We start from the raw sequence: 16,098 nt of genomic DNA on the forward strand, positions 1-16,098 counted from the left end.
GTGGTTACAAATTTTCTTTGTGTAGTTTCAGAGTAGTTCAAAACCTACTCAGCGTTTGCGATCACTTCAGACTATTAAGTTCCGGATTTGACATCACAAACCCACCCAGCGTTCGCCCAGCCACGCCTGCATTTTTCCTGGCACGCCTGCGTTTTTCCGCACACTCCCTGAAAACGGTCAGTTGCCACCCAGAAACGCCCACTGCATGTCTATACCTCTGCGGCAAGCAGTGCGACTGAAATGCATAGCTAGACCCTGTGCAAAACAACATCGTTCATTGTGCCCGTTCATTGCACAACTGCTGTTTTTTAGCCTGATCGCTGCGCTGCGAACAAATGCAGCTAGCAATCAACTCGGAATGACCCCCATAATCTCATCCACAGACTGTCTTAAATTGAGAAGGTGCACAACACTGAGTACATAGTAGTGAGCTCCCTGGGGAAGAGGAACACTCTGCTGTACATGAAACACACTCTTTGTCTGACATATTGTAAATGCAGGGGCGCTGGAATGGGGGGGAGGGGGCAGTATGCTTCCCCCAAAATATAACAGAGGTGCAGGCGCTGGGGAGAGGGAGCACTTACCACCAGATCACAGTAAAAAAAGTCTTCTGCTGCTGCGTGCTGCCCATGTCCTGTGTCCTGGCCGGCTCTTCACACTGATGCTGGGACATCCCCGCCTCCTCCTCCCAGTAATGCATCTGTGTGAAGAGCTGGCCAGGACACAGCCAGGGGCATTTGCCTATGTGAAGGGGTTCCGTAAACGGTGGTGGTTCCCCAGCATGTGCGCACCAACCCGCTCCCCCCTCCCCCGTCATTTTCATGCTTTTTTTTGTTATTGTTAATGCTTTCGGGCACAGCCAGTTACAGGCAGGCAGAGGAGCTCTGCGAGGTGCGAGCTTCCCGGCCATCAGCTTGAGGAAGGCTCTCTCTACGCGCGATGGCACGCATCGAACTGTGGACCTGCTGAGCCTGGACAGGGGAGCGGGAACGGGGAGGGAGAGGAGGCTGCCTGTTGACTGGGAGGCTGGAGGCATCCACTGTGACAACGTGGTGGAGAGAGGGAAGAAGCTGCCAGTGGACTGGAGTCATCATCATCTCTTGTGATGTGGCTGAGGAAGCTGCCTGTGCCGCTGGAAGCATCCACTGTGTGACTGATCAGGGGGAGAGGGGACTGGCTGTGCCTGTGCCACTGCAGGCATCCTTTGCCTGTGACGGGGGGGAGGGGGAGGCTGGAGAGGAAGGCGTTTATACCACTGGCATGCATCCCCTGTCACCGCGGAAGGGGGGCGGGAAGGCTGGCTTTGCCCTATCATCCTTTATCTCCCTGTCACCCTCACCATGTCACCCACTATCTCCCTGTCACCCTCACCATGTCGGGATCCGGTCTGAAGATCGACAGTGTCTAGGTCGACAATGTTTAGGTCGACCACTATAGGTCGACAGTCACTAGGTCGACATGGATGGAAGGTCGACAGGGTTTCTAGGTCAACATGTGCTAGGTCGACAGGTCTAAAGGTCGACATGAGTTTTTCACATTTTTTTTCTTTTTTTTTTCTATTTTCATACTTAACGATCCACGTGGACTATGATTGGAACGGTAAAGTGTGCCGAGCGAAGCGGTAGCGGAGCGAAGGCACCATGCCCGAAGCATGGCGAGCGAAGCGAGCCATGCGAGGGGACGCGGTGCACTAATTTGGGATCCCGGTCACTCTACGAAGAAAACGACAAAAAAAAAAATCCTCATGTCGACCTTTAGACCTGTCGACCTAGCACATGTCGACCTAGAAACCCTGTCGACCTTCCATCCATGTCGACCTAGTGACTGTCGACCTATAGTGGTCGACCTAAACATTGTCGACCTAGACTCTGTGGATTTGATGAACCACACCCCACCATGTCACCCACTATCTCCCTGTCACCCTCACCATGTCACCCACTATCTACCTGTCACCCACTATATCCATCACCCATTATCTCCCTGTCACCCTCACCATGTCACCCACTCTCTCCCTGTCACCCACTCTCTCCATTATCTAGTATCTCTGTCACCCTCACCATGTCACCCACTATCTCCCTGTCACCCTCAACATGTCACCCACTATCTCCCTGTCACCTTCTATCTCCCTATCACACAATGTCTTCCTGTCACCCTCACCATGGCGTCTATTCATGAAGCAGTGAAAAGTGTGGAGAAGTGAGCCTGTGGAGAAGTTGCCCGTGGCAACCAATCAGCTGCTCCGTACAATTGTATAGTATTCAAATGATAAATGTTACTTCAATGCTGATTGGTTGCCATGGGCAACTTCTCCACTGGCTCACTTCTCCACACTTTTCACTGCTTTATGAATAGACCCCCATGTCACCCACCATCTCCCTGTCATCCTCTTCCTGTCACCCTCCGTCTCCCTGACACCTTCTATCTCCCTGTCACACAATGTCTCCATGTCACCCTCACCATGTCACCCACCATCTCCCTGTCACTCTCTTCCGGTCACCTTCTGTCTCCGTGTCATAGTGTCACCCTATCCTTTCCCTGTCACCCAGTGTCTTCCAGTCACCCACTATCTCCCTGACACCCTCTATCTCCCTGTTGCACAATGTCACCATGTCATCCTCTCCCTATCACTCAATGTCTCCCAGTCACCCACTATCTCCCTGTCACCCTCTTCCTGTCACCCTCTGTCTCCATGTCACATAGTGTCTCCCTATCCCCTCCCTGTCACCCAGTGTCTTCCAGTCACCCAGTATCTCCCTGTCACCCTCTGTCTTCATGTCGCATAGTGTCTCCCTATCCTCTCCTTGCCATCCAGTGTCTTCTAGTCACCATCTATCTCCCTGTTGCACAATGTCTCCCGGTCATCCTCTCCTGTCTCCAAGTCACCCACTGTCTCCCTGTCACCTTCTGCCTATCACCTACTATCTCCCTGTCACCCTTTCCCTGTCACACACTATCTCACTGTCACCTATTTCCTGCACCCAATGTCTCCCTGTCATCCACTATCTCCCTTTCACCCTCCCCTGACACTTACTATCTCCATTTCACCCAATGTCTCCGTCATCCAATGTCTCTCTGTCACCACTATCTCCCTGTCATCTACTATCTCCCTGTCACCCTGTACCAGTCACTATCTATCTCCCTGTCACCCCTGCCTTCCCAGTCACCCACTATCTCGGGGGGAAGGGCACCAGCCAAAATATTGCCTAGGGCATCAAAATAGTCAGGGTCGGCTCTGGACACAGGACATGGGAAGCACGCAGCGGTATCAGACTTTTCGCGGTGATCCAGCGATTAGTGCTCCCCAATTATGGGGAGTGGGGTAATGGTTGGGGAGCGCCAATTTTTTTCTTTCACCCCCCTCATGTGTACTGTATGTGACACCCTCTACGCTCCCATCACCCTGGTGTGTGGCCACGTGTGTGTGACACACCTTGTGTCCTCCTGCCCCCAACCCCCTGTGTGTGGCCCCCTGTACCCCCTGCCTTATGTGTATGTGTCACCCTCTACCCGCCCTCAACCTGGTGTGTGGCCCCCTGTGTTCCCGTATCTGTGACATCTTGTGCCCTCCTGCTCCGCAACCCCTCTTTGCCATCCTGTACTCCCTGCTTTATGTGTGTGTGGCACCCTCTATCCCCCCTCAACCTTTTGTGTGCCCCCCTATGCCCACTGCCTTTGTGTGTATGCCCCCTACCCATGTATGTATAATATTCTGTGCCACCCATGTGTGGTGAACTGTGCATCCCCTGCCCCTGTGTATGTGAGACATGCTGTGCCCTTCTCTGGCTGGTCTCTACTGGCCGTGCGCTGCATGCTGGGAGGAGGGACGGACGGGGTTGTCTGCTAGGGAGTACCAGCAAAGATCTCGCTCTCCTCTTGCTCCTCTCTCTTCCTAACACTCTCTGTCCTCTTGCTCCTCTCTCTACCTGATACTGTCTCTCTACCTGACACTCTCCCTCTCACTCTCTCCCTGACACGTCTCTCTCTCCCTCTTTTTATCCTTGACACTCTCCCTCTCTCTCCTGACCGTGGTGCTGCCTCCTTTTCGTCCCCATAGTTCCGCCTCCTCATCCCAGTCGCTCCGCCCTCAGGGGCGACAGATTAAGACTCTAACTTGCCCCCCCAACCTAAAAATGTTCTGACGCCCCTGTGTAAATGTGACAGCACACACACACATGAAAGGTTAAAAACACAACCCACAAAGAGCGCTTCGAGGAAGACACAGAGGTATTTGGAGCCAGCACACCCCTTATTGCTAATGCCAAGTTTAGCCGGATCGCAGACTAAGTATCCAGATTGTGGATTAAGGGCCTAATTCTGAGTTGATCGCAGCAGCAAATTTGTTAGCAGTTGGGCAAAACCATGTGCACTGCAGGGGGGACAGATATAACATGTGCAGAGAGAGTTAGATTTGGGTGCGGTGTATTCAAACTGAAATCTAAATTGCAGTGTAAAAATAAAGCAGCCAGTATTTACCCTGCACAGAAACAAAATAACCCACCCAAATCTAACTCTCTCTGCAAATGTTATATCTGCCCTCCCTGCAGGGCACATGGTTTTGCCCAACTGCTAACAAACTTGCTGCTGCGATCAACTCAGAATTACCCCCTTAGTACACTAGTAATCGCTCCCCCCCCCTGCTATGACCCCCTGGTATCGCTGAGGTATTCTGGAGTCACACCGGAGGAGCTGCACATCCCTGTCAGTCAGCGTCTGTGTCCACTGCAGAGGGAAAATGGCACTGGTGAGCTGCTGGATCCTCTCATAGGGAAGCCCCGCCCCTTCAATGGCGCGCGGTCTTCCCGCTTTTTTTTATACTGGCTGAGGTAATTTGTGCTTAAAATGGAGACAGAACCGTTTTAAGGCTTAGTTTGCCAGTGTGGGTACTGTGTATAGTGTACTGAGATGCAGTTGTGTACTGAGTCTGGAGACGCAATCCACCCCAGTTAGAAGCCGTGCGTCTCCGTACCCTCATGCCGCTATAATGGCCGGTGACCCGCTAACCGTTAGGGGTAATGGCGTGCTGCAGGAATTTACGCTCACCGTGGTTGGGCTTGCAAATAGTTCTCTCAGGAGCTAGTGTCCTGTCAGCAGGGAACGGGACCATTAACCTTTCAAGAGGTTGGGTCATTCCCCCCCTAAGTCACCACGAAGCAGGCAGACTGGTGCCATCCAGTCCTGCCTGAAATAACAAACAGAAAAATAAATGCAGAAAACTCTTCAGGAGATTCCATAAGCCTTGACGGCTCCTCCGGGAACATTTTCTAAACTGAGTCTGGTAGGAGGGGCATAGAGTGAGGAGCCAGCCCACACTATCAAATTCTTAAAGTGCCCATGGCTGCTAGTGGACCCATCTATGGGGGTAATTCCAAGTCGATCGCAGCACGATTTTTGATAGCAACTGGGCAAAACCATGTGCACTGCAGGGGAGGCAGATATAACGTGCAGATAGAGTTAGATTTGGGTGTGGTGTGTCCAATCTGCAATCTAATTTGCAGTGTAAAAATAAAGCAGCCAGTATTTACCCTGCACAGAAACAATATAACCCACCCAAATCTAACTCTTTCTGCACATGTTATATCTGCCTCCCCTGCAGTGCACATGGTTTTGCACAGTTGCTATCAAAAATCCTGCTGCGATCAACTTGGAATTACCCCCTATACCCCATGGCACTAAATGGATCCCCAGTATCCTCTAGGACGTAAGAGAAATTCTTATCCCCTGCTGGCGGAGATAAGCTGCCATTACCACCATCATTTGGTAAATACTCTGGGGGTTGGGCCTGGAACTGAAAATGCTGTTGGAGGATTGCGGACCTGAGATAACACTGATAGGACAGTACTATAGGAACATGTAGGTAAGCATCCTGAATATCCAGGGATACCATATAATCCCTTGGCTCCATGGCCAAAATAGTAAAATAGTAACATAGTAACTAAGGTTGAAAAAAGACAATTGTCCATGGAGTTCAACCTATTTGGCCTCCTATGCAATCTTATTATAGGACTAGTTATTTTTATGTTAGGACTAGTTATATTAACTATAATGCGTGCCTACGCACCATAACCCTGAATATCTTTATCCAATAGGAATTTATCTAACCCATTCTTAAAGGTGTTGACTGAGTCCACCATTACTAATCTCTCAGGCAGGGAATTCCAAACACGTATTGTCCTTACTGTGAAAAAACCTTTTCGCCTCAATCTGCGGAAACTACTCTCCTCTAACCTAAGCGAGTGACCACGTGTCCTCTGTGTTGATCTTATAGAAAACAGGTCCCTCCCAAGCTCTGTGTATTGACCCCTTATATATATGTAGATGTTGATCATGTTCCCTCTTAGTCTCCTCTTTTCCAATGTAAACATGCCTAGCCTTGCAAGCCTTTCCTCGTATTCCAGCGTCTCCATGCCCTTGATTAGTTTGGTCGCCCGCCTCTGAACCTTTTCTAGCTCCAGGATATCCTTTTTGTAATATGGTGCCCAAAATTGCACACAGTATTCAAGATGTAGCCTCACTAGTGATTTATATAATAGGAGTATAATACTCTCGTCCCTTGCATCAATTCCCAGTTTTATGCATGCTAATATCTTATTAGCCTTCTTTGCTGCACTCCTACTTTGGGTACTGCTGCTTAATTTGTTATCTATGTGAACCCCTAAGTCTTTTTCCAGTACAGAATCCCCTAATATTACCCCATTTAGTGTGTAGGGGTTATTTTTGGTCTTGGCCCCACAGTGCATTACCTTACACTTGTCTGTGTTGAATCTCATTCTCCATTTTGCTGCCCATGCTTCCAGTTTAGTTAAGTCATTCGGAAGAGACTCAGCATCCCCCTCCGTATTTATAACCTTACACAATTTGGTATTGTCTGCGAAAATTGACACCATGCTCTCTAGACCTACTGTTAGGTCGTTGATGAAAATGTTGAACAAAAGTGGTCCAAGTACAGACCCTTGTGGCACACCACTTAGTACTTTAGTCCACTTAGATAAGACGCATGTGTGGTACAGTGTCGAAAGCTTTGTCAAAGTCTAAAAAGATTACATCCACCTCCTTACCCTGATCAAGGTTCGCACTTACTGTTTCATAAAAGACAAGTAAGTTGGTCTGACATGATCTGTCCTTCACAAATCCATGTTGGTTCCTTTTAATGACCTTATTTGCTTCAAGGAACTTTTGAATACTGTCCCTTAGAATACCTTCCAATGCTTTCCCCACTATAGATGTAAGACTAACTGGTCTATAATTATCTGGTTCAGCTTTGCTCCCCTTTTTGGATATCGGCACTACCTCCGCTATACACCAGTCTTTGGGAACCATACCCGATCTAACCAAATCCATGAAGATCAAAAATAGAGGTCTTGCTAGTTCAGTGTGCAGCTCCATAAGAACCCTCGGGTGAATTCCATCGGGACCAGGTGACTTATTAATCTTTAACTTTTTTAATCGGTCAAAGACTACCTCCTCACATAAATAAGCATTTAGCAGTGGGACATTATCTTTGTTGAGATTTTGTGTTAGACCCAGCATTTGGTCCTCTCTGGTAAATACCGTTGAAAAAAACTTGTTTAGTTTGTTTGCTATGTCATTATCATTTTGATTAAGACTCCCCTCTTGTCCTTTAAAGGGCCTATACTCTTCTTCTTTAGTCTGTTGCTGTTGATGTACTTAAAAAAAAAATTGGGATTCGCTTTACTTTCCTTTGCTACTAGTTTTTCACTTTCTACTTTAGCCACTCTTATTCCTTTTTTGCATATTTTGTTACAGTCCTTATAGTGCTGAAATGACTCAGCATCCCCCTAAGATTTGTATTTTTTAAATGCTCGTCGTTTTTTGTCCATTAATTCCTTTATATTTTTGTTAAACCACATTGGTTTGGGATTTTTATTCCTTTTTTTGCTGCTGGTGGGAATAAATTTATGAGTATTATTAATTTGCAGTGATTTTTTAATACATCCCATTTCTCTGTAGTATTTTTTCCTTGAAACAGAATTTCCCATTCAATGTCCCTTAACGCTTACTTCATCATGTCAAAGTTGGCTTTGCTAAAGTTTAGAGTCCTAGTTGAGCCAGTATAGGACTGCTTACGAAAACTGATATTGAATGTGACCATATTGTGGTCGCTGTTACCTATGGGCTCTCCCACTTTAATATTTGATACCCAAATAACGGAACGTAAAGTCTCCATATGAAATTGAGGTACCTAAATGTATTTGTTCTGCACTTTGAGATTGAGAATGGGCCGGAATAACCCATTTGGTTTCTGAAGTAGAAAAAGGTTTTAGTAAAATCCCTGTCCTCGTTGTGCAGGAGGAACTGGAATGACTACTCCTGAGTGAAGCAATTTCTGAACTGCCTCTTGCAAAGCTCTGGCCTTCATCTCCACCCAAGATGGGCTGGTACAAAAAAACCTTCGAGGAGGGTGCTTCTTGAAGGCAAAAGCATAACCTTGAGATACCGCTTCCTGCACCCAGGCATCTGTTGTAGACAGTTACCAGATCTGTGCAAACTGAAGAAGTCGGCCCCCTACCCTGGGGTCCCCCAGGTGGAGGACCGCACCATCAGGCTGATGGCTTATTAACTTTTTACCAACCAGTCCTCTGGTAGCCCAATGCTTTTTAGTCTTACCAGACTTGTTGTATTGTGACAGCCTGCCATTACTTTTTCCTTTAACTTTTCCTTGAGACCGAAAGGGCCGAAAAGCTGGAACTTTAGGTTTGAAATTTTATGTGAAAGGAAACTTTACCTTCTTGGAGTCTGCTCTGACTCCAAAATATCTGTCAATTCTTTACCAAAAAGAATATCTCCAGAAAAAGGCAAAGATTCCAAAACCTTCTTAGATTCTGAATCAGCTTTCCACGTACGTAGCCAAACTGCTCTGCGAGCAGGTATTGTTAAAGCTGATGCCCTGGAGGCAATAGTACCCATATCCAATGCTGCCTCTTCCAAGAAGATTGCAACCTGTTTTATATGTGCTATATGGGATTTTTGCTCTCTAGATGCCACTGAAAAATCCCCCTCCAATGCATCAGCCCAGGCAGCCACTGCCTTTGCCATCCAAGCTGAAGCCATGGCTGGCCTTATGACTGCCCCAGACAGGGAAAAAATGTTTTTTAGAAAACCATCCACTCTCCTATCCGTGACATAATTTAATGATGTTGAAGGCAAAGGTAATGTAGATTTTTGCACTAATTGAATCACATGCGTATCTACCTTAGGAGTCGCCTCCCTTTTTAAACAATCCCCAGCTGGAAGAGAATAATTGGAATTCTATTTCCTAGGAATTCTAAACTTCCTATTGGCCATAGCCCAAGCTTCTTGCATGATTTTCGTTAGCTGATCTGACCCCAGAAACTCAGTCTTAACTGTTTTGGGATGTTTAAACACAGGTGCCTTGGTTTTTAACACAGGCTCTGCTGAATCCTCTAAGGATAGAATGGCTTTCATTGCTATAATTAACTCAGCTATATCCACTGAGCTTAGACCTTCCTTCTCCTCTTTGTATGCCAAAGCAGAGCTTATTGAGCTTTCATCTTCCGCTGAATCCTCATCTGAAACATGTGTAGCCTGTGAGGATGAAGAATTTACTTACCACTTGTTTATCAGCCTGTTTCTTTTGAGAATCTGCTGCTGCTGGAAATGATAAACCACAGATGGGAAGCTGCATGTAAGGGTTAATTGTGTAACCTATCCCTGGTACAGGAGTTGGAGGAATTATCCGTTCAGCTATACTGGATAATGTCTGTGCAAACATAGCCCAAGGTGGATCAACCTGCACCTGAAACTGCCTTGTATTTTTCAAGAGACCCTGGTGAAAGCTAAACCAATTTGCACACAAACCATCCTGAACCAGATCCTGAGAGGTTAACCCAGCTCTGCAAGACAAACATGATATGAGTGTTGGTGTTGCTGTGAGTGAATCTTCCTCACCTTTGCCGCTCTTAGACATGATAAAAAATCAACACTTCCACAGTGTACTACACAATTTGTGACTGTAATCACTTTAAGCTTTTTAAAGTGACATACAATCTGACCCTACCCATGCACCAGCATTGAGGATCGGAATAGAAAAAAACTGACAGAATATATAGTAAAGTCAGCAATAAAACTAGCAGTCAGTCACATGTTATACATTAGTATAATAAGCAATATGAGCACATCATCAACTACAACTACATTTCAAGTATGTAGGAGAGCATATACATATTCCCCTTCTAAGCTGAACCAATGCCTTACCTTCTCCCCGTGCTCAGGCCACAGCCTGGTAACGTCTGCTGGACCTGCTAGTATATCCGACACAGATGCCCACCGAAACAGCACTGTACTCATGGGAAAGCGTTGTTGCGACCTGGCGGAGAGTTGTTGGAGCGACTCTTTCTAAGGTACGTAAAAGACGCTTTTTAGAAAGATCACTCAAAAAAAAATAGTAAGACTATAAAAATAAAATAAGAAAGCTTAGGGCTGCTAAGAAATAGCAGCCCTCTGACCATGGTCCGGCTCCTGCCGCACCAAACAAAAAACTGATTTGCCTGAGCCAGGAGGTGGGGATATATGGACGGGCCTGTTGCATGCTGGGAGGCCGAAAAACTTTGACCGATTGGTGCAACTCCGCTGTCGCTTCATCATATCCCAATGCTATCCTGTGGATAACTTGTGGACCCTGCCAGAGAAAAGAGCAGGAAGACCGCACGCCATTGAAGGGGCGGGGCTTCACTATGAGCGGATCTAGCAGCTTACCAGTGCCATTTTCCCTCTGCAGCTGAGAGATGATGGCTGACAGGGATGCGCAGCTCCTCCGGAGAGACTCCAGATTACCTCAGTGGTACCAGGGGATCATAGCAGGGGGTGAGAAATTGTTAGTGTACTAAGTCCCTAATCTAGGTACTTAGTCTACGACCTGGCTAAGCTTGGCCTTAGCGTTAAGGGCACTGTGTAATGGTTCCATACTCCCTCTGTCTCCCTGGAAGGGCTCTTTGTAGGTTAATTGTGCATTTAACCTTTTGGTGTGTGTGTGTGTGTGTGTGTGTGTGTGTGTGTGTGTGTGTGTGTGTGTGTGTGTGTGTGCTGTCACTGTACAGTATGTCAGGCAAAGATTGTGTTTCATGTAAAGCACAGTGTTCCTCTTCCCCAGGTGGTTCACTGGTGTGTACTCAATCAGTGTAGTGTCCTTTCCCAGGCTAGTGGGGCAGAACCAGCATGCTGGACTCCATTAGGGGAAGGATTTCCACAATCTCTACTAAGTTATCTCGGACTGAGAAAGAGACGCAATACTTAAGACAATCTATGACTGAGTTTATGAAAAGAGACTCGGTACCCAAACCAGCATCTCAGTCCCCTGCCATTTGTCCGCAAAAACACACTTTGGTACATGTCCTGCAGTCTGACACGGATGATGAAGGGTCAGACATGGAGGAGGGTGAGGTGGACTCAGAGGTGGGGGAAGGTACTCTGTCGCATGGAATAGAGGCTCTTATAGAAGCTATCAGAGAAGTTCTGAATATCCCTGATAACGTGACAGAGGAGAGTGAGGAATCTTATTTTAATATAAAAAAAAGAAATCCTCAGCCACTTTTTCTGTATCAAAGGAATTAAATACCCTGTTTGAAGAACCATGGGTTAATCCTGATAGGAAATTTGAAATCCCTAAATGGTTATTATCATCCTTTCCTTTTCCTCCTGAGGATAGGAAGAAATGGGAAAATCCACCAATAGTGGATGCATCAGTATCCAGGCTCTCATGAAAACTTGTATTGCCTGTCCCAGGTGCAGATTACCTGAAAGACGCGGCTGACCGCAAGATTGAGACTACGCTCAAATCTGTATAAACAGATGCAGGGGTGGCCCAGAGACCCACTATAGCATGTGGGTGGATTACACAAGCCATTGCTAAATGGTCGGGTAACCTAATTGAGGGGTTAGATACCTTACCTCAAAAGGAGATTGTTTTGCTCCTGCAACATATACAGGACTCTGCGGACTTTATGGCAGAAGCCATAAAAGAAATAGGCTTGCTTAATGCATGCGCTACAGCTATGGCAGTGTCTGCATGCAGGGATCTATGGCTACGCCAGTGGACAGCGGATGCGGACTCCAGGAAAGGCGTGGAAGGTGATAATGTCGATTTTATCTTTAAACATAAAGCTATACCTTTAAACACACTTTTACCATGGAGCCGCTGCGGCCGCTAGACTTAATATGCACTCTACGTACCTTTTACGCTATTTGCGTAAATGAGTCCCGTACCATGTACGGACTCTGCGTACAAACGCCGCGCTGATGGTACAAAGTACTTGCAGCGCGTACACACCCAATTAATACGCTTTTAAACCTTACACAGTTAGGCAATGCAATACACTTTAAACCTTAGCAGGGAAAAGAGGACACAACACCGATTTGTAGTTAATCACCGAGTTCCGACACCACAGAGTAATATTTCTGAAAGGGGGTTAACAATACAAATTATGCACTACAATACAACAGAGTAAATGGCTACAGTCAATGTACATACTTGAGAATATTCGCATGCGCTTCCCGGTCCGGTCCTTCGCTATCAGGTTGATAGCGTTGAGAGTCTTGTGCCCGGCCAGGCTGCAAACAGGCTTTATTTATACAATTCTTCCAAAAGCAATACAATGGATACTGTAATCCCTTTGTCCATTGGACACAGGAATGCACTTTTACAGTACAGGAGAGGTCATAGGTCGATTTGAAAAGGTAGGCAATGTCTTTCCCAACTGCTCTTGTGGGTGGTCTCCTCTGGATTCCCGCCGCATACATAATATACAGTAAATACAGTTTATATCTATATTCTTCTTCTGCACCTAACTATCCGCAGGAACATGCGATCTTCCGCAAACCAACACCGGAATGTTACCCTTAAAATACCCTACAGCTGGATACCAAACACCACCTTATAACCTTAGTCTGTCCCCTCTTATCCTGTAAAGGTGAATCCCTTTGTTCTGAAATCATTTAAACTGTTGATACTTTCTGATGTGGTGCAGGGGGACTATGTGTACAATGTGCACTATTTGGATTAAATATGTAATGTTTTGATAGCTCTCCATGCGTTCACAAACTCTGCCGTAAATACCCATACCACGCGCAGGACCGCGGGAGCGACCATATGCAAATTGCGGATATGTGCACACACGGCAAAACAAGTGCACGCGCAGTGGGCATGTGTGTGCAGTTTATATGTGCTGTGTGTTCTTCAATATTTTTTTACTTTGACAGTCCACCCTTTGGCAGTCAACAATAACTGCCACTATCTAATCACTAAACAGAAAAATATCAATACAATATCTGCAGATGATTGGATGGTCGGAGGAGAGCTGTAGGTGGGAAATGTATGACCTAGTGGGATAGTAAAAGGCATGTATGTATGAATCCATGTCTGAGGGGCATGTATCATCGTGCCGTATATGTTCTAGATAAGCTTCGAGGTATTGCGAAGTATACATTAAATCCTTCTTATCCCATATTAAGGGTCTGTAAGTGGGCCAACAAACACTACCGAGCTATTTTCGGCTTCTTGTTCCAACAAATGGGGTGCACATTTAGTTGATGATACATGGAGGGGGAACATATGTGAGTTCTAGTACATGTGGATATCACCTGTCGACTATGTGTGTCATTAACTGAAGGTTGTAGAGATGAAGATAAGACACATATCTAAAATACATTCACATAACATTTTCATAAACATTCTTGGGTATGGTCGATGTCTTTTCTGGATGGGTGTATCTGGGCAGAGGGGGAGACAAAGGAAAAACGGGTGAAAGAAACAGGCCATGTAATTCATTTGCACTCCTTATCATAACATTGTCTCTATGGATGGGTCGTAAATTAAATCTGCTGCTGTAACAATGCCCCCGCTCCTTAGACTCATCAATTTTGTGCCGTGCTTGCGCCGCGTTAGAATTTGAACACACCTAAATATCAAGCCAATAATTATGATGACTCCCAGGATACAAAGGAGAAATTTCCCTACACTCATAATAAAATTTTGAGCCCACTCTCCTAATCCTGAGAACCAATTTTGTGGGTTCAACCATGAGACCCAGCCGGTCAGCTCATTACCCACAGCGGTCAGGGTAAGGTTGTATCTCCTCCGGAACTCCCACTTCACCTGCAATATATCATCCATCTTTTGATCGATAATCTCCGTGGGGTCGTCAGTACTGTTTGTAATATACGTACAGCACTTCACACCATACTGAGATGCCAAAGTGACACAGTACCCACCTGTCACGGCTGTGATATAATTGAGGTCCATCCTGTGCTGGATCAGTTCTGCCTTGTAAGCTTGTAACTCCCTTCCCGTATACCTGAAGGTGTCGTCATACATCTCAGTGATATTATCTATCAAGTTTGCTAACGCATGGATATACCTATAATTTATAATTCCTCTGGCAGTACGGGTGATGTCTAATGCAAGAAGGAATTGAATCCCGGTGGATTCGTGGATCAAATCAGAGGCTACGTGCTCTGTCCTCTCTATGAGGTGTCTCTTGACGATGTGTTCATAGTGAGTATCAGTATAAGTAGCCTGAGGACTGCGGTGAACCTCTTTCATCTTATCATGGGTTATGGTCATGACCTCTGGCAACACTCTTCCAATATAACACAATCCTTCTGAGCTCGGGGCAAGCCACTTGTAAGCCTTCCTCCCACATATGAAATAGGCATCATCGGGGAGAACATAGGGGACAGAATATGACATTACCATATTACAAACTTTCCAAGTGAAAAACCCAATCCCTAGTACAAGTATCGGGCTGGATGATATGAGCACAGTACCCTGGTGATACTTCTCCAACCCACATGGCCTTGCTTCCTCGAGTATACCTATACCGAAAATATCTTCCACTGTTGGCTATTTGGCGTACAAGATGCGAGACTATGGGTATCCTATCAGCTCTGTGTGAAAAGGTCATTGTCTGGTTATTCCATGTCACTTCCCAATTTCCCGGTTTTCGGTAATTGGAAATATTGAAACATAATAAGGATCTATCTACATGATACTGGTGGAGCTTCAAGCTAGGGGGCCTAGAAATATTAAATTTCTTGTCCACCGGTCTCCCACCCCGTAATTCGAGTACCTCATCTATTGCTAAAGGGTACGGTACTTATCCTGACTTGCTCTGACCTTGAGGTACTTGTGAGCATACCCAGCATTCTGTCTGGTTCAAGACTTTACCCACTAGTGAGTGGTAATCACTCAATGGATGACGGTCCATGTTGATATTAAGGCTAGACTGACATCTTTGGATGCACCCATCCTCGACTATGTTCTCACAATTCCTACAAATGCAATTTTCCTCAGACAATAACCCTTCACAGTGCCTCCGAGCTCCTTGACTACCAGAGCGCTTTCTGATACTCGCCTTTGCTCGATTAGTGTGTTGCTCTTGAGATTCTACAAATCCATCCTCACCATCAGAACCCATTCCAGATCCTTTCTCGACCTCTCTGGAACCCTCACCGAAACAGACTGTCCTGGTCAACAACAGGATTAACAGGAAAACCCGGAACGCAGTCTCTTGGGGTAAGTCCATCTTGTTAAGGGAAGAGAAGGGAAACAAGAAGGGGGAGAAAGAGAAGGAGAGAAGGAGGGTAGTGGGAGATGGAGAAAATAATTAAAAAAAAAACTGGTGCGACAACCGCCTCTGGTCTTGTTGTTCTCCGCGCTCAGGTGCCGTCTCAACAGTCCTGCCTATCAACCTTCCCGGAACAGACACTCCAGTGATACGATGTTCTCTACACTCTGCTTTTTGTCACGGGTTCTCTCCGGGTCAGCGACCTTTTTACAGTGGGACGAGTGGACCCAAGTCTCTCTTTCGGCAACCTTTAATGCTGTCGTGCTGGTTAGCAAGACTTGGTACGGTCCTTCCCACCTGTCAATGAGGCAACCTGAGCGTAGAAAATTTAGAATCATTACATAATCCCCAGGTTCAATGTCATGACAATTACTGTTCGGTAGGTCAGGAATCACCAGCTTTAGATTTCTATTTTGATTCCTCAGCTGCTGGTTCATCTTAACCAAATATTTTACAGTCACTTCATTATTGCATTTCAAATCATCCTGGGGGTCTATCA

Source organism: Pseudophryne corroboree, chromosome 3, assembly GCF_028390025.1.
Source record: "Pseudophryne corroboree isolate aPseCor3 chromosome 3, aPseCor3.hap2, whole genome shotgun sequence".
Taxonomy (NCBI): domain Eukaryota; kingdom Metazoa; phylum Chordata; class Amphibia; order Anura; family Myobatrachidae; genus Pseudophryne; species Pseudophryne corroboree.